At 38.5% G+C, this 27627-nt stretch overlaps 1 protein-coding gene across 6 annotated transcripts in view; it reads right to left on the bottom strand.

Annotated features, from left to right (window-relative positions):
• The window catches only part of PDLIM5 (PDZ and LIM domain 5), a 205450-nt gene extending 202047 nt beyond the window's left edge, over positions 1-3403 (bottom strand). For 3 of the 6 annotated variants that reach the window (XM_007495720.2, XM_001365378.3, XM_007495723.2), the window contains exon 1: positions 2860-3403. The gene's annotated coding sequence lies outside the window, so the exon portion shown is untranslated. The remainder of the gene's footprint in view (positions 1-2859) is intronic. The other 3 variants (XM_001365306.3, XM_007495721.2, XM_007495722.2) reach the window with 1 other exon arrangement.
• Positions 3404-27627: the final 24224 nt, after the last annotated feature.

Raw genomic sequence — 27627 nt, 5'->3', positions numbered from 1 at the left:
TTTTTATTAAACTGCTGGCCAATTTTGAGCATTTACATTTCAGACACTCAGCTTCTTCATTTCCTCCCAAACACTTATATTCTGTCTTGGAATCAATACCAAGTATTGGATCCAAGGCCGAAGAATCTTAAGGGTTAGGCAATTAGGGTTAAGTGACTTGACCAAGTCACATAGCTAGGAAGTGTCTGAGGCCAAATGTGAACTGAGGACCTCCCATTTCTAGACTTGGCTTTCAATCCACTGAGCCACCTAGCAGCTCGCATGCACCCACTTCTAAAACATTTTCCCAGAAGTTCAAGAGATCTAAATTTCTATACCCATGATGATCTATTCAGAACCACAGTTACATGTATGAACCACTAAGAATCTTAAAACCAAAAATTGCCTGCCTACCTCAAACTGGTTTCTGTTTTACATAAAGGAAAAGTAAGCAAAAAATACAAGGAAATCTTGGAAGATGTCCAGCCCTGGATTAGAGCATATTAAACAGATGAAACTAGGTTATAGATTACAGGATCCTAACCCACTTTTTTTTCAGGTAAGTAATATTGAATTAGGGCTAAACTATGATCAAAGAGCTCTTGTGCTTGGTAATATTCTCATATGTGCCCAACAGTTCTCCCAGTTGTACAGGAAGTGCAAAAGGTGACAAGAAATAAATAAAACTTTGTTTTACCCTTAAAAAAATTCTTTGCAGTAATTGTTAAGGAAAGGTGACAATGCCATTTCAGAAACCACATACTGATGTCATTGATTCTCTTCAAAAAAAGAACAAAGAAAGGCAACTGCCTAGCTGAGTGACCATGGGCAAGTCACTTAACTCCAGTTGTTTAGCCCTTACCAGGCTTCTGCCTTGGAACCTATTAGTATTGATTCTAAGACAGAAGGTAAGGTTTTGTTTTGTTTTTAAGAAGGATAAAGAACTGCAGCAACTAATGTCTTCCTTCACCACGTAAAAATTGACCTTGTGTTTTACAAGGTAGAAATAGATCTGACTGTCTCAACTTCCCCTATCTCTAATATTCTTTGTATGGAAATTTGTGTCATGTGAATATAAATGTGTAAGTTGGTATTAACCAATTTATGAGTTTTCCCTTTTTTACTTCCTTAGCCATTAAACATCGTGTACCAGTGAATATGTGCCTTGTACTCTTATTTTCCGTATTTTCTCCATATTTTAGTTCACCTTCAAATAGAATATTTATATCATTATTATTGGCATTTCTCAGGGAATCATGAAAAACCATCGTAAGAGGCCTCCTTGAAAACTTAAGTTACCAAAGAGGCAGGATATTAAAATTTTAAGTGTAAAAATGTTGGATTTTTGAGTATATATCCCCCCTTCTTTGGGATGACTTTCTTTGGGAAGTCAAAACAATCTGCAAAGTAGTTGCAGCCGGTAAGGGACAATACATACACAGGAAGCTTACTAATCCTTTACAACAGTATCTGCCCCCCACACTTCCAGATTTCCAGCTGTCTCCTAAGAAGAAGAAGGAGATGGGGGGAGCGGCTCCCACTGAACAGCAGAAAGTAATGAAAACAAGTAACAATGTAGACCGAAAAACTTTCGCACGTCTCTTAGGACAGGTTGAGAATTAAGGACATGGGAGGTTAGAGCTAAAGAGCTACAAAGAAACAGGGACAGGACGAGAGAGGTCACAGAGGCAGCTTTCCATAAAGAAGGCTCCCGCTTCGCCTTATTGGCCAAATAAGGCTCCAGAGCTGGCTGTCTCTGAGAGAGCTGGTTTCAGACGCCTTGACAGTCAGGAAGCCTGAACCCAAGGATCAGATCTAGCGATCACACCCTAAACCTGCCCAACCCAGCTTAGCCATGAGTTGCTTCCTGAGAAGTTCTTTCTTCCCGGCCTCTTCCCCTTTATTTTTTCCACTTGTCAAATACATATGCATAATACCTAACACTTAAAAAAAAAAAGTGTAACTGGCTACTGCGGCAAGAATTTATTAAATGCTAGGCACTGCGTATGGCTCTGAAAATAGACAGAAAACTGAAAGTCTGGCCTCCAGGAGCTTACTTACTAGCTGGTATTTTAAAATGTAATTAATGAGGCTTTATTATTGCCTGTTCAATTGGAACTAGCCAAAAACAGGTTACACAACAGTAAATATTTAGCTTTTGCAAAAGAAAAACAATTCTCAAGAGACAGGAGGTTTGAAATAAACAACCTCCTCCCTACTCAAGGAGAAAAGTAACCGAAGAAACCAGCAAAAAGTTTAAATGGAGAGAGTGCCCAGGAGCCAATCCCTGCGGGCGGGCGGGCAAGCTGGCGGAGCCGAGCGGGGGAGGCTTCTGGGGCTTTGCCCAGAGGCTCTTTCCGTTTCGGGAAGACTGGGCAGGGCTGGGCTGGGCTGGGCTAAGGTGCCCGGCCGCCCGCGCTCCCGCTCCCTAGTAGACTCCCACCTTGCCTCCCCAGGCGGTCGCTGGCGGCCCCCTCCCTCCTTTCTCCCTAGAGGCCCCCTTCCACCCCGGGCCCAGGAGAGCTGCCACTGCCCTCCCGGGGCCGCCTCCTCCTGAAGCTAGGTCGTCAACTCTCTTATCCCACAGGTCTCTGTGCGCTAGATCCTAGGCGAATTCGGAGAGGACACGCTCTGGGGAGCCTAGTGCCTCAATCCTAACTGCGAAACTTGGAGCCCGCACTAGGCTGAGCACCTGAGGATCCCCCTGAGCAGCGGGGCTTTCACCGCTCGCTCCTCCCTCCTCCTCCTCATTCGTCCTCCCTTTTCTTTCCTTCTGGCAGTTCTAGGGGTATTCAACGCTTGTCCCCACCGGTGCTCAGCTCCCGGACTTAGCAGCGAGCCTCCCGTAGCTTGTCGGGTGCCTGTGGTTGGGTCACTCACCTAGACTGCAGGAGCAGCGCGGTTTCAAGCTCGGGTCAGCGCTGACAAGTGACTGACTCCCAGGGCGTGTGAGCGACTCTCCTTGATCCAGTGGGCACTTCCGCCTCCACTTTCTCCCGCAGCTCCTCCCACGTCCCGGCCCAGGGGGGAAGTCCTCGGCACCGCTGGCTCCCGGGGCCACTCCCCTCCAGGGATGGGGAAGTGTGACTCCAATCTAGGGAAGCCTACCCAGGGAAATGGGCAGAGGAAAATCGCTGCGCTAAAGGAAAGACCCTTTCAGGAGAAGAAATATCATAAAGGGCATTTGAAGCGCAAGTTTCCGACCTTTGAAGCCAGAATGGCACATCTAGGTGTCCTCTTATTTTCTACATCTTTCTTGCTTTCTATTTTCTCTATTAGAGAAAAATTTTAAAGTAATCAAATTGGTAAATATATTTTTTCTAAAAATGAAAATGCCGATGGCTAGATTCCCCGCTTATGCAAGTTCAGGGAATCCCCTCCAGTCGTACCGGGTAGTCTATGAACTCATAGAAACAGCATCCTTTGAATAAAGGAAAATGCCAGTAATCTCATGTTTCAGATGATGAAACTGTGATAGTTCCCCCTCACTCTGCCCCCACGAATAAAGAATTCAGGAAGAATAACCGTTGCGGGTGATTATGTTACACCCTATGGCTTACGAATGCTTCACATCATTTATGTAAAATATATCACACACGCACACACACACACTTAGGCAAACCTAGAAGTAGTGAGGGGGAAAAGAGTTGGCCTCAAAGGAGAGAAGATCTGGCTGGTATCAATGAATCCCCTGTCTTGTTCTGAACAGCAAGGAGGACAGTGTCACTGGATCAAGAGAAGGGTAAGGGGTGGGAGAGTGAGGAGGTGAGAGGGGACTGAAGTAAGTCTTACTTCTTACTTCCAATAAGAAGTCTGGAAAAAAATTGGCCGGGGGGGGGGGGGGGGAGGGGAGGGAGGGGAGGGAGGGAGGAGGAAGGAGGAAGATACTGACTATGAAAGGCTTTGAATGCCAAACGGGATTTTGTATTTGATGCTGGAGGTGAAAAGAAGCCACTAAATATTGTTGACCAGGGGGGTGATTTCCACTTTTTTGTGGCTGAATGGAGGATTGTTTGGAATAGAGAAAGGGGAGGCAGGCAGACCTTTCAAGAGTCCAAGCAAGAGGCTGTGGCCTGCACCAGAGTAATGGCAGTATTAGAGGAGAGAAGACTATTTGCAAAGCTGAAATCCAAAGACCTTGGCTTTTTTTTTTTTTAGTGTTTTAGGAACAGATTCATTTTCTTTTTTTTTTTTAAAAGTTCTTCTGAAAAAGAAATGACACAAAAGAAATTGAACAGAAAAGGGGAGCAATTTCCTAGCAGAGATAGCAAAAGGGTAGGGAGGGGCAGCATCCAAGAGTACATTCAGGTGGCAGCAGTGTCATAGTCCAGGCCTTAGTCTTACCAAGGTGAAGGCTAGCCTTGCTTCAAAGCATCCCCCTTCCGTGTACCCCCCCCCCCAGGCCTAAGTGATGGCTGACCTGAGTCATGCCAGGGACCAGGCAACTCAAATTCCCCTCCTTTTACTCTGTCCAATCAATGCTCTTGCTTGGGGTGAGTGCAGAGTTGAAGATGACTCCTAGCTTCCAAGGTATTTCTTAGTACTGTAAATTTCATAAAAGAAGTTAACCTAAAACAAGAGGGAGTTTCCTTACCTTATCCTATACCTAGGAAATAACACATCTAAAGCTTCCCCTTATTTTCTTTCTTTTTTTTTTAAATGCTCCTCCTTAGATCTACATATAGATGAATACTTTACTTTTCTCTCAGCAGACAGATATGGTTGTGACATGAATTCTTGGAGGGAACAAGATCACTGATCCATATGGGTATGGAAAGTATTGTGGTAACCTTAAAAGGCACAAAATATAAATCTCCTCTGTTGATTTATCTGTGAATAGTGACAATAATTTTTCTCCCTCTGTAGAATGTAAGCTCCCTGAGAGCAAATGTTGTTTCACTTTTGAGTCTACTGAATATCCCCGTACCTAGCACATAGTAGTTATGTAATAACATCTTCCTTATTGGCTGTATCTTTGGAGGCTCAAGAAAACCCTGTTAGATACTACAAGTATCACCATTCCAGTTTTAGAGATGAGGAGCCAGAGAACTCAGAGAGACTACAGAATTAATGGGAACCAGAGGCATGCTTGGTAGTTTCTCTTGGTGTTATACTCTAGTCAGTAACTTCTTCCTACAATGCTCTCTTTGATTGGATTACTAACTTACTTCTCAGCTCCTAAAAGGATATTTGTTTTTGCTGCCAGATATTTAGCCAAAGGACAATATATGACTCTGGCAATCAGTTTAATATTTGGATATTGTGGTATATTACAGAGGGACTTAGAGTCAGAAGACCGCTATTTCACTGAGACAGAGATATGTTTAAAATTTCTTAACTCATAAAATGGGAATAAAAGTATTGTACTATGTATCTTAAAAAAAAAAATAACCCTAACTTTCTGTCTTGGTACTAGGTATCAGTTCCAGAGCAGAAAAGCAGTATGGGCTGGGTAAGTGATTTGCCAGGGGTCACACAGCTAAGAAGTGTTCAAGGCTATATTTGACCCCAGGATCCCCTGGCTCTCTAATCATTGAACCACCTAGCTGCCCCTCTCTTATTTTTCTCTTATTTTTCTGTTTCAAGAAAAGCACTTGCAGACCTTAAAGTCATCTGTAGATATCAGTTAAATTATATAAAATTGATGTCATCCATTCTTTCAAGGAGCATTAAACAACTATGTGCCAGGCCCTGTGAAATAACCTGAGGGTACAAAGATAAAAATGAAACAATCCCTGAATTCAAGAAGCTTCCATTCAGTTGAAAGGACACAATATGTACAAAGATAAGAAAATATAAATATATAATAATAGATATAAAATAACCTCCAGGAGGTTGCCTCTCCAGGAGGAAGGCATAACCAAAAGGGAGGGAGGTGGGGGAGAGATCAGGATGGACCTTAGTTGAGCTGTCACTTGAGCTGAGCCTTGAAGGAAACTAGAGATCCTCAAAGATAGGGGTAAGGAAGCAGTGTGCATTCTTAGCCTGGGGGACAGCCTGTGCAAACACAGAGACTGGAGATGGGATGTCCTGTGCAGAGTACACCAAGTAGGCCAATTTAGCTGGAACATAGAGTGAGTTTGTGCAATAAGGAGGGAAGGTCGACTAAAGTTAGATTGTCAATGACTTTAAAAGCTACAGTAGTTTTACTTTCTTATAAGCAAGAGGGAGCTACGGATGCTTTTTTGAGCAAGGAAACAGCATGCTCAGGTCTAGGCTTTGGGAATATTACTTTTATATCAGTGTGGAGGATAGATTGGAAATAGTAGAGAATAGAGGCAGGGGAACCAGTTAGGAGACTATTGCAATAGTGCAGGTGAGAATGGAAGAAGACTTGAAACCAAGATAGTGGCTATGATGTGGGAGAAATTATAAGATAGAATTGGCCAGATTGGACCAGACAGGCAAATGAAAAAGAGTGACTTGTGGAGAATAATACTGATGTTGAGATTCTGGGCAGTAATGGAACAGTAAGGGAACAACATGGCATAGTGGTTGAGGGCACTGGACTGTACTGAAAGAATTGGGTTCAAATCCTGCCTCAGATAACTTTGTTCTTCTTGTAACTTTATATATCCTTAACCTCCTCTGCCTCAGTTTTCTCATCTCTAAAATGCAGATTTGGGATACAACTTTTAAGATCACTTTCAATTTTAAGTCCATGATACTATGGTGCTGCTGACAGAAATAAAGAAGTTAGGAAAAGTAGTAGCTTACAGAAAGGGGAAGGAAAAACAATAGGTTCTTTTCTGGATATGTTGAGATTGAGATACATTTGGGACAGACACAATGAGAAATGTCCAATAAGCATTTGGCAATTTAAAGATTGAGATTTATTTTTATAGATATGTAGATCCAGAGTCATGTGCAATAGAGAAATTGAACATGTGAAAAAATTAATGACTTACTAAAAAAAGTTGAATATTAAGAAAAAACAGCCTAGAACAAAGTCTTAGGGGATATCTGTAATTAATAGTGAGGAGAAAGAGGATCATTCAGTGAACAGAAGCCATCTTTTTGACAAATTGACATGTGAAATATTGTGAAATAAAGAGCCCAGATCTGTAAATATGGTGCTGTACACTAATTCTCTGAAAGGTGTCCACTCTTTTCCCACTCCACTGTTGCCTCAGTGTGTTGACTCAGCTTTCCTTTCAATTCAGCAACAAACTTTCTGCATAGAAAAGAGGTCTAATCTGTTGATGTTAAGTCTTCTGATAAGCATCACACCTTTGGGCTGCTGCTTTTGTTGAATTCAAATGTTTACTTGGAGAGGATGCCTGATTTGTGCAGCCCTTTGCACCACACATTGCCTTTGTCATTTTCACATCTCTCTGTCTCTTCTCACATCATCATATATGACATACATAGAATTATATGAAATGTCATTACATAGCCTATTAAATGCCAATGTATGCTGTGAGGATTCATCCATGAAGTTTTGTTGTTTTTAAATAAAAGGAAGACAATGTTGATGATGCACAAGTTGAAGACACACAAGTTTTCAGTAGTAGGTGACCATTGCCATTGCTGTTTCCAATTCCATTCTACCTAAGGACTTCTTGCTATGTCTGATAGCCTGTGATTTCTCTGGCATTAACGTTACCTAGATATAAGCTTGTCTTCTTGGCACACTGCTGATGAGGTTCTCCAGATCTTCATAACTTTTTCTCTGACCTTGTCAGGGTTCATCATGGTGGGAACATATGCACTGATGATAATGGCAAGATACTTTCTTGCAGATAAAAGATAATATTGTTATGAGCCTGTCATTCACTTCTTTGGGAAGCCACACAAATTTGTTAACTAGATTAGATTTGATTATGAAACCTGTGCCAGCTTCAAAATGCCCCTCATTACTGTGAACATACCAGAAACAAGTGTGTATCCAACTCCAGTTTTGTTAAGTTGACTTTCATTTGCCAGTCTTATTTCACTTGGGGCTGCTATTTAGATGCAATGCCTGCTAAGGTCTCTCACAATAAGAGCTTTTTGTTTTTCATATCTCCTGGATTTCGTGTTGTCCACAAACATGTGCATATTCCATGTACCAATGGTGAGTAGAATTATCTTCACAAAGATTTCTATACTTTTTTTGTGTTTCAACTGCAGGATAAGATCCCCACCTGAGGCAGTGAGCAGACCAAGATTATATGAAACAGACCACTTCAAGCAGACAATTTTTAGGGCACCTTTTCTAACCCTTTCTTCATGCCAGGAGATAAGCAATGCAATTCTTAAAAAATTGGAGACCCAGGGAGTTTCTTTATCCATTGTTGATTTGGTCCACTTGGAAGATGGCCCTATGCCTTGACCTACCTGAATACAGGGTTGTGATCACAGCTCCCAGCATATCTGTTCTTGCTACTTCATCACTTGCTTGTTAGTTGACTTCAAAATAGGAATAAAATAATAAAATAATGAGAGAGTAAAATGACAAAATGGTATGGATGATGTCTATTGAGTTGTGCATAAATTAGAATTAAATGAGGCAGAGTTGAGTGAAGTTAAGTCCAGTGGCAAGGCAAAAGAAAAGATAACTAATATTGGCAATGATTTGTGATACAGTGGATGACCTTGGCATCTTCGATGTCTAACCAAGCTCTAAGCTCTCCACAGTGCCTTCTTTGTCACCCTCATGGCCCATTTAAACAAATTGTTCACATGTACCTATTCTCCTGGTGGTGTCTTCACATGCTTGAGGTAAACATTCACCTATAAAGTTTGAGATCTGTTGGTTACCCTCAACCTAGTTTAGCCCATCTTCTGGGACAGTTTGGTGGTCATGGTGCATACAATAGCTCCTTGGTGCCACAACTGAAAGGTGGGTGGGAAATGGACACCAAAGACTTGTCATTGTTTTCTAGAGTCCATAATTAGCAGCTCATTCCATTCCAAAGGATCACAATCTCTTAAGCTTCTACCATTTTTCAGGTACTATTTCCACATTTGTCTGTAGATGCTTTCTCTCTCATTGATCACTACCATTCTGCAATGGATTCTGCTACCAACTCTTGTCACCAGTGGGATCCTGCACAGAACCTATGAATCTTTTGTACTCATCACATCACCTGGCAGTTCCCATCTTGGAATACTAATAGCCTATGATAAGAAAAGGATAAACTCAAAAGAAATGGAGGTGCCATGTGCTCACAAATACATGATGAGAGGTAGGACAGTCACTTCCTGATGGCCCCTGCCCACTTCAGGTCAAAATAATCTTCACTTGAAGCAACCAAAACAACAACAACAACAGAATGAGAGATGGGTAGGTCCCTCTTTTGTATGCACTCTGTCCTGACTCAGAACTTGTGAGCCATCAGTCTATCTTGTTCTATAGCCATTTAGAAGTCTAGTTGTCATCACACAGTATCAGCTTCTCAGCTGGTTAGAACCTTGACGAATGTCTATGAATGCTTCAAGTACCGTGCCCTCCCCATTCCCACCCTCCATAGGTCTGCTCAACTCCTATTACAGAATGCAGCTCTAAAAACTAAAACCTTTCCTTCTTATAATTAAACATTTCTGTTATTTTTGTAGTCACCACAGGAGAATTTTGAGTCATACATAAAATGTTAGAGCAAGCATTTGAATTCTTATACAAACATTGTATTTAGGTAAAAAAATACTTTAAAAATATCTTCTTGTTAACCTAGTCTATAGGGAGTACTTTCTGTTATTTGAGTTTTTCCAGATCCATGTGGTAAAATTTAAGAACCTCAAAGAAGTTTACTGGTTTGCCATCGGTACTGCTTGAAGGAATATCCACACCAATGAGATAAATGATTCATTGAAAAGCTATTATTTTAGTTTTATCTATGGTTTCATTGATTATTTAGTAAGAGCAGGGAACAAAGAAGAGGCCACTAGTTTGATTTCTATTCATTTATTGAATTCATACAGCAAATATACACTTAATCAACAAACATATCAATCCCCTCCTTTGTACATAGGACTTTACTAGTGCTAGTGAACATAAAGAGTATATAGTATCATAGCTATAAGAGTGGAAAGAGATCCTATAGACCCATGGTGGTGAACCTATGGCATGTGTGCCAAAAGGGGCACTCAAAGCCCTCTCTGTGGGTACACACACTGTCACCCCAGCACAGAGTTCACCAGAGTTTGTTACTAGAAAGTCGGAGGGATATGGGGCTGGACTGCTCTCCTCCCCCTTTCCATTGGGCACCCCTCTAAAAGATTTACCATCACTGCTATAGGCTATCTAATCAAATATACTCATTTATGGAGAAGAGAATTAAGGCAGAGAGATTATAGGATTATTAATCTGAGACTGGAAGGGTACATCTAAGGCCAATTAACTCAATTCTATGATTTTACAGGTGAGTAAACTGAGGCACAGAGATGATAATTAATTTATCTTAGGCCATACCGGTATGGCCTAAAAGCATAAAAGCGGGATTTGAACCTCCAGAGTCAGTGCTTTTCTTGTTACCACAATGTGAGGTAAAATAATAATCAAATGTTGTATGGTTTGTAAGTGATAAATCAAGGATTTGAACCCTTATCCCATACCAACTCTAGCAGTCTGCCCTCTATACCACACACTATTGATTGTATCCTTGTGAAGCTTTTCAGTCAAGTTAATAGCATCAACATAACTGGCTTCTACCCAGGTACTACAAAACTGTCTATTCTTTGCCTGTTGATCACAAGATAAGGGAATAAGAGTGCTTAAAAAGGCCAGTTCTGATGATAAGGAATTCTAATTGCTTACAAACCCTATGAAACTTAACAAGTTGTCCCTGTTTAGCAAAACTAAATAGGAATGGGCTTGGAAAGTAATATTAGAATATTGTCTCTGAAGAAGACTAAGAGAAATTTCAGGCCCTAGACCTTAAGAAATAGTGTGTCTCAACTACTCAGTGCCAATGTTTCCTGATGTTTTTTAGAGTCATTAGACTCCATTTGCCCAATTCTAATTCTTAGGAAGTTATTTTCTTCATTGAGTTTTTTACTTCTTTTTTCTTTTCGACAATACCACCTTTTAAGTCATTTTTGTCAGTCGACTTTTGTATATTTTTTACTAAGCTGTGTTGACTCATTTCTTTCCCCAGTTTTTCTTCTACCTCTTATTATTTGATTTTTAAACTCTTTTTTGAGCTCTTACAGGACGTTTTATCAGGAGACCTGACACCTTTTCACAATTTGGTTTAAGGTTTCATATGTTTCCATTTTAACGTTGATGACCTCTTCTAAGTTTGTTCAGTAGCTTTCTAAGATCAGTTTTTTCTTTGTCTTTCCTCATTTTCCCAGCATTTTTCTTGATCTTCTCTATATGTTGAAGTTCAGTTCTATTTCTGGGATGGAGTGAGTTCTGACCCAGGCTTATATTATGATCTATTCCAGTGTTTGGGGTGGCCTGGCAGCCATTGGGTCCTGCAATATGCACTTCAAGGGGTTGGCCTGGCTGACTTGCTATGGGGAACCTTGCAGCTGTTTTGTCCAGATGCAAGGTTCAGTTCCACTCACTGTCATCCCTGCTGATGGAGCTATACTGCTCAGTGATAAGGATATAATCCCAGAGAGAGGAGCTGAAAACTTCCATAGTGTTCTCAACAGACTATCATTAATCAAATCTGAGGCCATTGACCATATTTTACAGAGAACTCACACAAGGCAAGGGCATACACAGAGATCAGAAGAAGTGATACAAAGACACTCTCAAGGTCTCTCTGAAGAATTTTAGTATCAACTGTTAGACATAGAAGACACTGGCAAGGAACAAACCAGAATGACACAACCACATCTAAGAAGATGCTGTGCTCCATGAGCAAAGCAGAACTACAACAACACAAAAGAAACATGAGATGTGCAAATTTAGACAGCTCTATTTCAAATGTTCATATGGGCTATTTGTGCTCAACCTTTGGTGGAACCTTCTGAGCAGGCATTGTTTTGATCAAAGTAGACACATTGTGCATTGACCCCAACAGAGTGATATCATTTTGATCCTCTTTGAGTACAAAGGACAACAGCCAACTAACTAGGTTTGAGCCCACTTTCACTCCAGGAACTTTATGTGTGCAAAGAAAGAGTGCACCTGTTCTTTTAGAGGAGGAAAAGGAGGATTTATGGCAGTAATTATTATTGTATGATTCTACAGAGCAATATAAACCTTTCCAATCCTTCAGACTAAAATTCTAGGAGTCATCCTGGATTCTTTATTATCTTTCACACCCTCCAACCTTTGCCAAAGCCTATCAATTTCACCTTTGCAATACTTATCAAATACATCCCCTTTTCTCCTCTGACACTACCATCACTCTAGTACAGAAGCTCATTACCTCACACCTTGACTACTGCAATAGCTTGTTCATAGGTCAGCCTGCCTCAAGTCTCTCCCCTCTCCAATCCATTCTTTCACTAAAATGATAAATCTGATCATGTTACCTCCCCCCCCCCGCCCATTCTATAAACTTTGATGACTTTCTATTGACTTTTTAGGAGCAAATACAAAGTGTCCTGTTGGATTTTCAAAGTCCTTCATAATCCTTCCTACTTTTCCATTCTTCTTACATGTTACTCTCCTGTATATTCTTCAGTCCTGTGACATTGATCTTCTGGCTATTTCACAAACAAGATATTCCATCTCTTGGGCTCCAGGCATTCTCTCTGGTTGTCCCTCATGCCTGGAAGGTTCTCCCTCCTTCCCTTTGATTATTGACCTTTCTGGCTTTCTTTAAGTCTCAACTAAAATCTCACACCCTACAAGAAGACTTCTCTCTACCCTCTTAATTCCGGTACCTTCCTTTTGCTAAATATGCCTTTTTTATCCTGTATGTAGCTTCCTTTGTATAAATGTGTTTGCATGTTGTTTCTCCATTTAGATTATAAGCTTCTCAAGGGCAATGACTGTCTTTTGCCTCTTTTTCATATCCCCAGTACTTAGCACAGTGCTTGGCCAATAGCATATGCTTAATAAATCATTAATGAATTGAAATGAATTCAATTGTTCTTAGTATGACTTTTTAGTAAATACCTTTTTTTCAATGCTAAGGAAATTCAACTGGTTGATCAATGATGGGAAGCTGTAAAGGATAATTTTATAGTTGTGACTTAAAAATCTAAATTAATTGGTCACCAGGGAACATCCCAAATAATAAAATACCCAAGTCAGCTGGAAATTATGGTGATTTTAATTAATATAGAGAGAAGGGATTAAGGAGAAGAGAGAGGGAGAGGAAAGAGTTAATTTAAACTGCTTTGGCTCAGGCTGAGCCATGCAGGAGTTAAAGGCCTTGGCCAAAGGGGCCTCCCTAAGCACAATGGAAAAGGAAGTCAGTTTTATCACTCACCATGAGACTGTCTCAAGGAAGCTGTCTAAGGGAGCTTCTCCAGGCTGAGTTCCAGGTTCGAACTGGTGCCCAGACCTGCTCTCAGGAAAATCACCAGCCAGATCCACCTCTCTGGGGAAAGAGAGTGTTCTCAATCAAGAACTAATTGGAGACAGCACGGGAGCCTAATATATAGACCTTTCACTCTTGTCTCCTCCTCTAAATTTTCACATCTAACAATCACATCAAAGGCTTTCTCCAGGACTGCCCATACTTTTAGTTCTCACCTTCTTTGATTAGATTATATCTTTTAGAGTTACTTCACACTTCTTTGTTAAGTTCACCTTTTATTAGTTACTGGACCTTTTTGTGAGTAATTTAATCTTTATAGTTACTTAACACCTTTTTGCATTAGGATACTAAAAATAGACTTAGCTTAAAGGTCTAGCTTCACTATAAGGTAAGAACTAAGTACCTTCCTTGTTCAATCAGGAGATTACAACTTTATTTTCCCCTAAAGTAAGGTTTAAGTTGGGTGGAGCAATGTAAAGTCATTTCTGATCAAGTATCTCCATTGTTACAATCAGAAAATAGCTAAATCAAATCTTCTAAAGTACTGTCTGAGTAGGGTGGAGTAGTTCTAAAATTCACAAAGCACACTGCTGATGTTCTGTGAGCAGTGTTAAAAACTCTACACTTTGAGATTACTAATAGAGTAGGAACATTCTCCTGCCCTCTGGAGGACCCAACCTGTGAGCGTCGGCACCTAACTGAAGAAATGAATGAACAGATAGTTCTAAAAGGGATGCTTCAAGAAAAAACAACAACTATGAAATTCTTACTCCATTTTAAAATGTCTGTGTAAATAAAACCCAATTTATATCACAAAGCCTCAAGCCTGAAAGAGAAATAAACAAATTCCTAGATATTGGGGATGGAGTAAGAGAATGTTTTTATGTTTGTTCTTGGTACACCATTGAAGTATATTTTCCTCAATAAAAGAAATTCTGATTGTTAGAGGTTAAATGGAACTGGGGTGCTTGGACCCCCTAAAATTAAAGGAACATAAAGAATCTGAGCTTGAACCAGTGACAGAAATAAAAGACCTTCCAACCCTTTAAAGATACTTTTAGTGACTTTGGGGAAGTGGGTGAACATGGAAAACACCTAGCCCACAGACAAATGGAAGCCAGACAACTCATTGTCATTGTTATACTTGACAGCCTAAAGTTGGTATATTTTATATCATATTTTTTTGGTTCAGAAGACTTGATCACTTTATTTCTTTGAATCTAGTTTCCTTAAGTACTAATTACAGTCTGATATTAAGGTAGTTCTTGATATTGTTGACATTTAGTATCTCTCATAAAATATCATACATCTTTTTACACGGTATCTACACCGTTGGGAAGCCAAGAAATAACTGTGAGAAATGAAAGTGAACAAATAAGGATATTCATAGGAGTGGCATTTTCTGACTTGAAAGGGTCTCTGGGAAAATCTAACCTTGGCCCACTTTATTGACAAATAGTAAATCTGAAAACTCTCTGCTGCCACTAAAAAGAGCAATTCTGTCAAGCCTTTCTAAAAAAAATCTATGTGTGTGCCTTGGGAAAAGTGCTACTTTGGATGGAAATAGCCCACAATATGTAGTTACAATGGAATGCATTGAGACATGTCATTCCTAGCCAAAATGTGAATGATGGGTTAATTTGTCGTAAACTTAGTATACAATTTATTTTTAAAAGAAGGAATGGTTGGAGGGTATAAAGAAAGAACCATATCATAAACCAGTGTCTAATTCCATTGATAGATAATATTCATGCCATCTTTGGTTTCTTCTACCTGAGCAACATGCATATACCTATTGACCTTTACTTTGTAAAAATGCTCTGGGAAACTTCCCCAAAGTCAATCACCAAAAATATTTGGCAGCTATGAGGAAAAGGAGAAGAAAATAAACATGACACATTTTGATCTGAGAAATATGCAACTGGAATCTTTAAATATTTTCATGATCTGATTATTCCATACCACAAAATATTTTTAAAACTATTCTTTAGCCAAAGATTAGTGCTTTCTTCTCCACAAGATTTAGCAGCATTAACAAAACACTTTTTGTTATGTCTAAATGAAGGCATCTCATCATTCTTTCCTTTAAATTTAATGCTTCCTTTGCCAAAAAAAAAAATAGGAGAAAACTGAATCTCTAAATATGCAATATTATTAAATTCGTTTGTAACAACTTTTATAATTCTCAAAGACACTGAGTAATGCCTATGAGGTTTAAAGAATTTTCTTTCAATAGCAATCGGATTCAGCTCAACTTAACATCCAAGATACTAAATGGTACAGCCCTTCTCAGTTGGCCTGTGGTCAGAATGACAAGAAAGGTTAGCTAGGTGATCTGCCAAAAGGCAGGCAGAATGAGAGAAAAGGACACATGAAGATTGCTAGATGAATTCCTAATAGTTATCAGAAAGAAAAATGTAATTTTATTTATTATTTTTTAAACCTGATATCTTTTGGAGGTGTACCAGCCAACAACATTCCCTACAGAATAAAACCAAATTCAGTTTTGAAATTTAAAATATTTAAAAATCAAAGTGAAACAATGTGACTTAAAATCAGCACTAATTATTCATTTCATCTTCATTCACTTCTTTCAAGGAGGGAGGAAGTTTGAGGTCAAATAAGGAGAGCTAAATTTTATCCAACCAATGTCAAAGTTTAAGTTAAAGCCTAAAAAATATAGTTAATCATCCAGAAATGTCTTCATGATGCTAACCATTCAGATATTTGAAAATATGCCAAAGACTTAACTGTTTCCTTTTAATCCAGATGCTAATCATATTGTAGATACAACTTTAATCACAATATTTGTAATTGGAAAGGGAAAACTTTTCTTATTGTCAGAAATTACTGAATATTATGGTTAAGTAATTTTATAGAAGTTATAATTAAGATAAAATGAATGACAGTTTAAAAAAGGAATATTTTTAAATGAGTATTCATAATATAAGGAGGACAGTGGCCTGCAGGAAGGCATGGCAAAAGTAGCCAACTCTGCCTGCCCCTTTGGGGTTAAGTTGTGTCTTGAGTCTTGTTGAAGCTTCAAGGTAATTTGCATGGCCTTAGTACTAGCTGCCAGAATGTGATAGGATCTAACAAGAATCCCTTCATCCAAAATGAAACATTCAATGAGTCTGAGGGGAATGCCCACTGAAACCAAGGAATAAGTGGACAATTGCAAAAAAAACCCCTGCATTCAAAAGGCTCCTTTCTGTGACCATTGGGTACAGCTATGGCCAAGGACTCCACATCCCCACCTCATTTCTCCAAAAGCCCCATTGTTGATTTATCTTTAGCATAGGACAATTTTTCATAATAGCAATAAAATTCCCTTTGCAGAAGAAGTTCTAAAAATAAAATTTCTCAAACTAGATTGGGGATGGCAAAGTGGGGGTGTCTGTCATATCTTTATGGAAATGGGAATCATATCTTTCTCCTTTTTAATTCTTTGCATTTTATACTACACATTTTAAAAAATATAATTCCAAGGAGGAGCACATAGCCTTCACTAGATGTCCAAAGGAAGCCATATGACTTGCAGAAAGTCTGAGAAGCCCTGTCCTAAAAGCCAGAGACAGCTTCAGTAGTTAATAACAGTTCAATGAAGAAGATGCCTAGCAGCAGATGACAGCAGCAACTCTGCAAAGAAGTATCAAGTAGCCACATTAGGAATGGAAATGAATGATATGCAGAAAACTGGAATGAAGTACAGCCAGTTGCCTGGCGATGGAGCTATGAGAGGCATTCCAGTTAGGATACAACCCTAGTAGTGTAAATTATCCAGGAGAGTACTCATAGCAATAGGTGGGAAATTGTCATGACCATTTCCTATTCATTGTGTATAGGAGCTTTTCCTTGTTTGTTTGTTTTTAATTTAGCTATTCTTTCCTAATTAAAAGTTTTACCATTTTATTTATGGTTCCTAGTCTGTTAGTAAAGAATGTGCTGGATGGAAACTTGAATGGTATCTTTATAACTAATGTCACCGTAAGTACACCACTCTGAACTTGGAGGCAGTGACCCCATGCTTTAATGAACTACAGTTGAATATACTGTTGAACATAATTATTTGGGATTCCAAATCTCTTTGGTTTAATTTTTATTGGAGAAAGTAAAAACTTAGCTGAGGTTTTTTTCATATCTCACTAACCAGATAATTTACCCAAATATAGATGGTATCCCTACATTCGTGAAAGTAAACTGATAAATAGATCTACGTGTCATTATTTGAAAACTGTAACTTAATAACACTATCATGTTTCTGGCCCAAAGACAGTGACATGTATAAATTATGAATAATAGAGGCCCAAAATAGAGACTTCTGGAACGCCAGGAGAACTTCCAGCCCTTTCACCAAGAGGGCAGATATGTCTCCTGGGGAAATATAATCCTTCTGCTTTACAGACATGTAAATATGCAGAAAAGGGACAGAGCAAAAGTCAATCTCCCATAGAAAGAAGTGTTTTGTTTTAATACAACTTGGACCAAAGTATTAAATGTTACACATAAATCCAAATATAGTGCAGCCTGGCAAAGCATCAGCACACACTAGGGGTTAGAGAAGGTGGATATCTGATAGCATTCCTTGAGAAGCCTGAGCTACAAGTTTTGCTTGTTGTGGAGACCAATCCACTAATGATCTAGACAGAAGGAAAAAAAGACACACCACCTCTAATTTCAGAAAGGTTTGGTTTTTTTTCTCTTATGATGGGCATTAAGACTTATAATACAATTTTAAACAAAGCAAAAAAAAATGTGTCCTAAACTTTGCCTGAGCTTGTTGATCAGGCAAGTTCAGAATGTGGTTTCTGGTTTATTTGTGGATCATTAAAATGCACGTCGTAACCAAAACCAAATCTAGATTTTTATCCTGCTTGACAAGCTTTTAAGAAAATGAGGTCTAGCTTTTTGAACCAGCTAGGTATCTGAAGGTACCCACTCAGAATCTGTGGAATGATCTAAAGAATCCAAGTTTCCATTCAAGAAAATGTGGGGAAACAATAATTTTCATTCTTTTTTGGTAGTTCTGATGCAAAATATCTCATAGTTGATTTGGGATTTTTCCTTTCCGTCATATTCTCTGCAGTTTTGGGATATTAATCTTTTCCCATCAGACTTGAGATTGATAGATGCATCTGTATTCTTCTGAATTTATTTTCTTAAACAGTTATTTTTATTAATTACCTGCTTTACTTAATGAAAAGGAGTCTTGGGTGACACTGTCCATGATTTCATGACTTCCTCTGTTTGTTCTAAGCAGCTTCCTCCCTGACCCAACCTTTCTGTAAGAACTGTGTCAACCATTCTGTCTGTTGATGAACTCCTGAAAATGTTTTTCTAGGACAAAAGGCATTAAATGAGCACATTTTTACTCAATATAATTGCATTCACTGAATTCTGGCAATTAGGAAAATATCACTCCATTGTGGGGAGGCTGTTTTGCATTTGAGAGGCAGTGTGGTATGATAGTGTGCTGTCCTTGCAATCAGGAGATGGCTTAATGGAGAGAATGCTGGTCTTGGAGTCAGGTTCACTTCATTATCTTTGATGCTAGTTTTGTGATCCTGGGCAAGTCACTTAACCTCTCTGAAACTCAGTTTGCTCATTTGTAAAATGATGCGGTTGAATTGGATAGTTTCTAAGTCTGCCATTACCTGGAAATTTATGATCTTGTAATCCTGTGAAAACTGTCTTAGAAACCACTGTTTGTGCATTGTGCAATAGAATGAGCACTGGTTCAGTCTTACTGGAGTCAGAAGACCAGGGTTCATAATCTACCCTGTTATCTCAGGCAAGTATCTTCATCTCCTTGGGCCCAAGTTTCTTCATCTATGGAATCTGGGGGTTGAACTAGATGACTGAAATTCTATGCTCTTATAACCACATTATCATTTAACCTCCAAGATCCTATGGTAAAACTGTATCTTGTTCAGGTTCCCTTAACAATTCCCTCCACTTCTTGTCCATATAATAAGTAATTTATTATAAGTAGCCGGTATAAAGGGGCAATACCAGGAAACTAGGTGAACTAGGGCTTTGCTCTCCCAGCATGTGAAGACTGCTTCGGCTGAACAGACGGAAGAAACCAATAAGAAGGTTCAACGGCTGAGATGGCGATGCGACAAAGCACTGTGGAGTGCTATGGGCGTGTTGGAGCACAAAGGACAACACGGCCATCCAATGCAGCTGAGGAAGTCTCCAGATGTAACGACTCTTCGTGCCACTGGACCCAGGCTTCCAACGCTGAGAGAGTGGGACTGTCTCTGTGCATCGACTTTTTCACTTAAATCTTCATGCACAAGTGTCTTTGTGCACAAAAACACACAAAGACAATAGTCATTCTCGGTTACCGAGAGACTACTACTACTACTACTACCAGGAAACAGATTTGAAAAGGAGAATCTAGAAATCTTGTACAAATGATCCCAAAGATAAAAGCATAACTGACAAATTACATCAACTAAAAATCCCATCATAGTAATATGTGCTGAATTAGGGGATTCCATCTAGGCTTTGCTGGCAGGGCCTTTTGGCCCCATGATATGTAGATCCTAAACAAATTCCAGATCTGTTTAGTAAAGCCCAGCAGATCAAATGATGCTGATGATCTTGAAATGATGTGCCTGTGTTAACCTTAAACTTTTACTGATAACTTTGAATTGATTTAAAAAGATTAATGAATCAATTCCAAGGTGCCATAGATAAGAGTTAGTCTGTTTCCCCCCAAACTATAAAAATGAGACCTCAAATTCTTGCCCCACAGAGCACTCTTCTATCTCTGTCAGTCCATGCCCCTAACTCCAAACCATGTAAGTTACTCTTTGTGCCTCTCCCCTTCCCCATCCTCTGTCTCCATGCCATCTGTCTTCATAACCCATTCATCACTTGTCTCTGTACTTTCTGTGTCATTTGCCCCATAGCCTCTACGCCTTATTAAAATGGGATTGCAGCATTATTCCCCATTGCCATATGGTCTATCCTGGCAAGAACACAAAGAATTGGGCATGCCTACCCTATTTCATAATTTCATAAAATAATGATCAATTCAGTTGGTGCTGCAAGCAGGGTTGCTCCATGGAATGCAATGTTGCCTGGCTAAGTAGCCAGGTAGGTCAAACTATTTGGAATTTTAAGTTCAGGGTCTCAGTTTCCTCTTTTGTAAAATCAGGACAATAATACGTACACTTCCTACATTATGATATTGATGTGAGGAAAATTCTTTTAGATCTTTAAAGTTCCATAAAATATGAATAATTATAATTATTACTGATCAGCTAAAGCTCATCATAGGGCATTGAGGGAAATAGAGATAATTTTCCCCGAAGTTTCCAGATATCCAAATAGTTGTTGAAACTAGAAATTGGGTTATTTTAGCTTTAATTCCTTACCTGTAGCTATTAGTATTGGCTAATACCAAAATAATTAACTTCCTACTTCACAGAATCTTCATGACTACTCTGTTCTGATTCTCCCTCTACTCCTAATGCTTGTCCTTTACCCTTTACCTCCTTCACTGGTTGTTCATCCTCCTCCCTCTCTGGTAAGTATGGGTGGATTACGTCTGAGAGGAAACTACTTAGAACAAAGAAAGGAAGTCATGGAATCTGGCTCTGCTGGCTAAAATGTCCCTTGTTTTCAGCAAATGGAATAGGTCTCAAACAAAATGAGCATAAAGTGAAAAATCACAGAAGAAAATCAATGTATTCAATCTCAACTCCCCAGTGCTGTCTTTAGCCCCGAGTACATAATTTCTTCCTCTAGACAGAATATTTTCTCTACCTCTGTCTTTCTCATTCCAATTCTACTAAATTACAGGAAAAAAGTTTTTCCATTGGGCAGCCGAGTGACTGAGTGGATAGAAAGCTAGGCCTGGAGATGGAAGTCCTGAGTTCAAATGTGGCCTCGGACACTTAGTGGCTATGTGACCCTGGGCAAATCATTTAGCCCCAATTGACTAGCCGTAACCACCCTTCTGCCTTGGAACCAATATTTAGAAAGAAGGTAAGGATTTTTAAATTTTTTTAAATTATTTCATCAATCATTTCAAGTTCCTGCACTTTGTCCCCCCCCCCCCCCAATCGTAGGTTCCAGTGGGGGTTTTGGAGCTATGGAATTAATCTAATGGTTGGTATATATACCTTTTCACCTCTGTGCCTTATATATCACCTATTAAAAGGGGTGAGAGGGTTTCCATTACCTCAGAAAAGTTACAAACACATCTTTGTTTTGTCTACAAGAGCTAAGGGAAGCAAGAGAGGTGTTAAGAGAGAGCAGAGTGTTAAGAAGGCAGCTAAGGCAGCTGGAAACAGGAGAAAGTCACAACTGTTATCAGCAAATAGTGTTAGCCTGTCATGTACAATTGCTTGCAGAGCTTCCCAGGGGAAGCCTTTACATATGCCATTTGGAGAAAACAGTTTAAAAATAAAAGTGTTATCTGCTATGAAGCTGGCTATTTAAAAACTCAGGCATATTGAGGACCCTGTGCCCTTCTGTGGGGAATTCTCCATTTTGGTGAAGGTTCTTTCTTTCACTATTAAGGTTTGGGGATTCAGGGGACAAATGTATGTGTTTTTCCTTTATTCATTTAGGCCTTTCTTTGGTTCCAGATTCTGTACCTGACAGGATCAACAGTTACGCAGAGAATTCATTAAATAAATATTTTAAACTGTCACACCTTACACACTGAAATCTCACTATGATGCTGTTTGGGGCTCAATGTTGTGTAAAAAGCAATCTTATATATAAAGATTCTTAATGAGACTTTTAAAGTACTTTAGTAACTAAATGGAAAGTTTACTCCCAATTCTGAGATCAGAAGACTTGATTCAGATCTCACATCTGAAATTCACTACCTGTCATTTTGGACAAGTCACTGAACCTCTCTGGATCTCAGTTTCCACATCAGTAAAATGAGGACTGGCCTATGAGTTTTATTCCAACTCCAGACCTATAAATGTATAATCTTTACACACTATTCAAGTCAGACCTTTGTACTGAATTCTACTTCATAATGAAAACGTAAGGGTTCCAGTCTGTTATGTAATATATAAACTGTTAATAATAGCTAACATTTATTCATACTTTTTGACCTATAGATTCTATTGTTACACAGATACTCCATAGAGGGAAATAATTAAAAACCCTTTTATGATCACACTTTTTGTACTATCAAAGAGATAGAGTCAAAAAGTATTAACCCATTGATTGGGGAATGACTTAAATAGGTTGTAGTACATAAATGCAATGTAATATTACTATGCTGTAAGAAGCAAAGACCATGAAGAATACAGACTAGCATGGGAAGACTTATATGAACTGATGCAAAGTGATGTAAAAAAGAACCAGGGTAACTATATGCAATGTCTACAACATTGTAATGAAAAGAAAAACCACAAAGTAATTGATGTTGAAAACTATGATGTCATAATAACCAAATCTGGTCCCAAAAGAAGAGCTATAAGAAGCACATCTTTCTAGAGTCAAGGACTGTGAATGTCCATGGAGCACTGCACATCATATCAAAAATTTTTGATGTGTTGGTAGGTTTTGTTGGACAGGTTTTATTTTGTTTATTAAAAAGTTGTTGGTTTTATGGAATTGATCTATAGGAAGGATATATAGGCTATATAAGTAATGTAAAGAAAAAAGTTATTGATAAAATGTTTGTTTTTTAACATGGTTAGATTTGCACTGTGTAATTCTTATAGCATTTTAAGCAGCTAAGATCACTCAAAGGCTATATATACTACCTATACCTTTTGATGGTCAAAGAAAACTAGGATTGGGCATGGACTGACAATGGGAACCATCAAGTACTTTTCTATTTTTAACAATAGGTCTTTGATATGATAAAGTTTATCAGAGAAAAGAAAAAAGATAAACATTGATCCACAATTCATTAAGTCATAAGGGAGTCATAGAACATAGGATCCAATATGTCAACTTTCAAGCATGCTCTTCCCTCTCAGTTTGAAGTCTCTCTTTGAGGTCAAACTGAGAATAAAGCCTATCTGGGGAGCACAAATAAGTGCTCTGTATATTGAGCTCTCCTAGCAGGAAAACCCACAAGTTACTGAAAAGCAGGAACCTCTTTAAAGAGAGATAACACCCTAGAGGAAATATTAGTTTACAACTTTTTTTAAAAGTTAAGGTATTTGTTTTGGCTAAGACAAGGAGTCCTTTATTGTTTTGTTAAACATTTCTTTTCTTTAAAATTATATTATTAAGGCTATACATTTATACATTTTGCCCACTCGATTTCACCCTTTCTCCTTTTTTTTTTTAAACCCTTACCTTCCATCTTGGAGTCAATACTGTGTATTGGCTCCAAGGCAGAAGAGTGGTAAGGGCTAGGCAATGGGGGTCAAGTGACTTGCTCAGGGTCACACAGCTAGGAAGTGGCTGAGGCCAGATTTGAACCTAGGACTTCCCATCTCTAGGCCTGGCTTTCAATCCACTGAGCCACCCAGCTGCCACCCTCCTTTTTTTTTTTTAAAGTTATAAACTTTTCTCACATGGAAGCCTGCTTAATTTCATGGCAGATGCTGGTTGCTAAACCAAGGCTGTACTATTCAAATTTAAGAACATGCATTTTGGCACCAATAAGCAAACATGAAATACAATTGGGGGAAGCAAGGAAGAATCAAAGTTTATTTATTGAAAACATTCTAAGTGGCAGAGGGGAGTCTGGCCAAATAAACTTATATGAGATAAACAATAGCTATCATTTAAATTCATGGTCTAATGTAATAGAGGATATAGTACAATCAACCTCAAATGAAGACTTCATAGGAAATGATTTAAATCAAGAAGAAAATTGACTGTGTACTTAGTGCAAGGGATTATACCTAATTTTGTTCCATTCTTTTGGCTACAAATGTCAAGAAATCTAGGCAGAGGTCCCCTTTACACTAGGTGGACCTCATGAGTTGGATTCAATGAAATACATTAATGATATTAATTGTTCAATGAAATCCATTGGAAAGGGCAGGAGCTGTGAAGGGTGGGCAGACTTGGATGGATTATAATCCATACTGCAGGAGGTTATACATACATTGTGATGACAGGTACATTGAGGCATTGAACAATTACCCTTTGCTCCAACATTGACACCATAAAGTCCTTGATAACAAATTCATCCAATGTGAATCTATGCTTCAATAGCATTCTAGGTGTTTGTATCTGTCATAGTTATGAAATTGGAGTTTTCTGCTACAAGCTTAGGAGTTTTCTTATTGTTATTGAATTACTTAGTTGTTCTTTTGCTGGAATATTTTCTTTTTCTACCTAAGACTAGTCTTCATTCTCATAAGGTTTTGTGTTGTATGTTACCCTATGGAACTCCAACTAAACTTTCACTCTTACTGCATGAATGGTATTTGTCATATTTTTGAAGTTAGAGAATAGATATGAAATTGTATGTCTATCTATCCTCCTCCGGTTCTTTAATAGGTTCCTTGATATCCTCCTTCCTATTCAAAATCAGTATCTGTACAAGCGATGTAATTCAATTTCTCTATAAAGTCATCATCATTTTCAACCCCTAACCTTACATAAAGTTTCTCCAATGGTATACAATTTGTTCTGTGCCCAAAGATCATCTCATCATTATCATATTGATAAGATTTTTTTTTTATAACCCTTACCTTCTGTCTTGGAGCCAATACACAGTATTGGCTCCAAGGCAGAAGAGTGGTAAGGGCTAGGCAATGGGGGTCAAGTGACTTGCCCAGGGTCACACAGCTAGGAAGTGGCTGAGGTCAGATTTGAACCTAGGACCTCCAGTCTCTAGGGCTGGTTCTCAATCCACTGAGCTACCCAGCTGCCCCCGATAAGATTTTGATTGTACTGGTTTTAGGTATTCAGTTTTTTCACTTGTGTCCCACACATCCCCTTCTTTGTCCATCTTCTCATAAAGCTTATAAAATTGGTAAGGCCTTTGTTCTAAATCATCTTGGTCCATTATTATTACACCATCTGGTATTCCTTCTGACTCTGTTTCTGATTCTGAGTCACTGAATTCTGTAATCCTTTTGTTATTCATTGGATTTTGTTCAGTTCCATGTAAACTTGTGTCAGATGTTGTTAACTGGCTTTGTGTTTTGATCTAACCCTATGTCACCAGCTTTTATGTTTCCCAACTCTGTTTCTAGTTGTGTCTCATTGCTAAGCTTTAGATTCTTGTTTTGAGGTGTTATCTTTGATGGCATGGGGTTAGTTTCTTCTTGCAGATATGCAATGCTGTTGCTAAAATGAATAGGTTCCACTCTATCATCAGTCTGAAGTTTTTGTTCATCGTCCCTCTCATTTCACTGTGTAGAGATAGAAATCTTTCCCTCTATGTTATCTCCTGGGAATAAGTTTAGTATACCAGCACTTCCTCCTGCATCATTAGGATGTGTGCCTTCATTCTTTCCCACATTAATCCATACATATGTTTCTGGCTGGGTAGCCAAGGTGTGTATTGCTACTGAGTCACTGTTCATTTCTTCACTACCCTCTGCCAGCTGTATGTTTGAATCAGCTAAATCTTCTTGATTTAAATCATTTCCTATGAAGTCTTCATTTGAGGTTGATTGTACTATATCCTCTCTTACATTAGACCATGAATTTAAATGATAGCTATTGTTTATCTCATATAAGTTTATTTGGCCAGACTCCCCTCTGCCACTTAGAATATTAGCTTCAAGTCTGCCATTTGAATCCTTGGTTATTCTGTCAGTTATTAAGTCTGTCATTCCATTCCTCTTTTCAAATTTAACTGTCATTTCACCTCCACTACTTTGAATATGATTATTATTTTCAAATGTAATGTCAGCTTCATTTTCAGTAAATTTTGTATTGTCTATATCAGTCATTACAGGATGGAAAGTTTCAGCTTCAGGATTCACATTAGATGGGTTTTTTCTAAGGAGATCTGTACCATAGAGCTATTTGAAGAATTAACTGAGTTTTGTGGGATTTTGTGCAAATCTGTGAATATTTCCAAATCCTTTACATTTGTATTAATAGTAACATCATTGGTAACAGTAAAATTATGCTTTGATTTTCTGTTACAATCATTTTGCTCTAGGGAATCGGCATTTTGTTTCTTTGTATCTCTCACTAACTCCTGCTTGAGTTTATGTGACTTTTTCTGACTTTTTTTTTTACAAAATTCAATACCTCTGCCCAATCTGCACGGCAAAAAGTTTTCCAAGAATGTTTTGAATTGATTTGTGCTTTTTTTTTCATGTGTGGTTACTATACAGTTTTTCTCTAAGTCTCTTATCTTTATTGCTATTTGAGAAATGATGTCTTTAACTTCTGCATCAAGCTGTTTTACTTGTCTCTGCCTACCATGTAATCTTTTGCATTTGCCATCACTCAGATTCAATTTCTTGCAATAACTTTTCACTGTTTCTTATCTGTTTTCTCCTAATTTTAACATCAGTCTCTTTTTCACTATTTCTTCTATCTCCGTGTACCAAACTACATGCATTATAATCCTGGCTTCATAATTCTCTCCTAACCATGTCTGAATATTTTGGTTTAGCTCCTGATTTTATAGCATTTTTCATTTCTTGTAAATCTGTTGCCTGTTGAGTGGGTTTCAGCTTACAATGAGCACAAGTGGGGTTTTGCTTTTTGTATTTTGCTTGTGTGCTTTTGTTGTTATTTACTTCATTTTTTTTTTCAGAAAACAGTCTTTGATCAGGTGTCCTGTCTTATGGCAGAAAAAACATTGCCTAGTATCTCTCTGAACTGTTCTTGACTTATAAGCAGGTTTTGTGTATGTCCTAATAGTATTCAACTTTTTGATTTCCTCAATCTCCATTTCTCTTAAATTTGTTTGTGTTTCTTCTAATTTTTTTTTCTTTAAATCTTGCATCTGTTTACTTTGCTCTATATGATTGTCATGAATATAAGTTGCCATATCTTGTAATTCAATTAAACTCACTGTGTCATATTTTGGAAGATAATGTCTGAAAAAGTTCTTTAAGTATGGTGTGCACCTTTTCAAAAAATGTCTCCTAAAATGCAGTGTAGACTCTTCTGTGTTTGCCTCTAAGCCTCTAATCTATAATGGTATAGATTCTGCCATTTCAGACAGGGGATCAATACAAGACACTGGATGTTGCCCTTTATTTTGCACCAATTTGTCAAATCTTGCCCATGCATTTGGTTTAGAACAACACATCTTAATGGCTTGGTGCAAGTCTTCCCTAAATTTCCATAGGTAGGCCATGCTGGTGGAATTAGAAAAATCAAGGTCTTCCCTTTGCTCCTCTGTGGGCCA

This window comes from Monodelphis domestica, chromosome 6 (assembly GCF_027887165.1).
Source record: "Monodelphis domestica isolate mMonDom1 chromosome 6, mMonDom1.pri, whole genome shotgun sequence".
NCBI classification, from domain to species: domain Eukaryota; kingdom Metazoa; phylum Chordata; class Mammalia; order Didelphimorphia; family Didelphidae; genus Monodelphis; species Monodelphis domestica.
Note: the sequence above shows the minus strand (reverse complement) of the source record. Positions and strands in the feature narration are given on the sequence as shown.